Raw genomic sequence first — 1,363 nt, 5'->3', positions numbered from 1 at the left:
TAGTATAGTTAACATGTAATTTCATATAGCAGTGCTCTCAAGGCATTTCTTAACCATTTTAAACTAAACAAACAAGGGTTTGCTGCAGTGCATGCTTTGTCAATCCATGGGTCATGACGCAAAATTGGGTTGCCTTAAAGCAGTTATCAAGAGGCGTCCCCACCGAAATGCCACCGAAATTCGGCGGCATTTCGGCGGGTGCTCCACCGCCGCAGTGGTCTTTCGTCTGGCACCCGCCAGACGATAGTTGGGGATCACTGCCTTAATGCATCAAAAGATCCCAGGGCTGCTCCTCATGATGACAGGAGAGCGACTGGACCAAATTTGAGTGGTACTGCAATCCCATGCGCCAGGTCACATGCCTCCCCTCCCCGCTCCCCCCTCGGTCAGAGGTGCCAGGGTGGTGCTCTGACCCTGCAGGTAATGCTTGGAGTGGGGAGCCAAGCCCACCTAACCCCCCAGGATAGGAGCTGGGAAGGAGCGGTTGGTGTCATGTTTTCCAGTAAATACTGTTCCTCTGATATATCCCTTCCTCCATCTCAGGTGACTTCCCCTGTGCCATACCACCCATCCTGGTCCCCAGCACCCTACTTTACTCCCAGCACCCCAAATACTCCCACTCCTTTACCCTCTGCCCTCATGACTTGTGTGGGGAGGAACTGTGGTTTTTTGGGGAGTTATTGACTTGCTGCCCCTTACCCTCTGTATCTTTCTCCCAGAAGTCCCAAAACTTTTTCACTGTATTTTCAATCTCCCCACTTCACCTCCAGGCCCCCAAATTTCCCCCACCCCTTACCTTCTGTTCCCAGGGGCCAAGAGGGGGAGTGCTGTGTAATTTTTGGGAGCTGTATTGCTCTCTGTCCATCCTCCCACAATTAGTGGGGAAGGTTCCTCAGCTGTTCACATCTGGCTGGAGCATCTGGAATCCTAGCTCTAAGCCCCTCCTTCCCACAGACATCAGGAGGGGGAAGCATCAAGTCTGGGGGTGTTTTTGGTGGGGACAGTCTCTGGGTTGTGACAGGTCCTCAAGGTTTACAAATGGATCTTGAGCCCAAAAAGGTTGAGAACCATTGCTGTACTGTACACCAAAACTAAAAAGTAATATTGACAATGACACTTTGATACCTTCTTTGTACTTCAGAGAAACAGCCATAATTAGAGCATCATATAGCCATGATATTGAGATGTCTATTTACCATTTATTTTTAATATTTCAGACTTTTCAGAGTTGCAGTGGTATGGCTTAGGCTTGATTTTCCTTTCTGGAACTGCAGTCTGATCTGGTATTGTAGTATTAACTGCAGAAAAACGTAGTTCCTCTTGCCTGAGGTGTGGTGGCTGAAAACAACACGTTTCTGTACAG

Source organism: Chelonoidis abingdonii, chromosome 2 (assembly GCF_003597395.2).
Source record: "Chelonoidis abingdonii isolate Lonesome George chromosome 2, CheloAbing_2.0, whole genome shotgun sequence".
NCBI lineage: Eukaryota > Metazoa > Chordata > Testudines > Testudinidae > Chelonoidis > Chelonoidis abingdonii.
The sequence above is the reverse complement of the archived record's forward strand: the minus strand, read 5'-3'. Positions refer to the sequence as shown.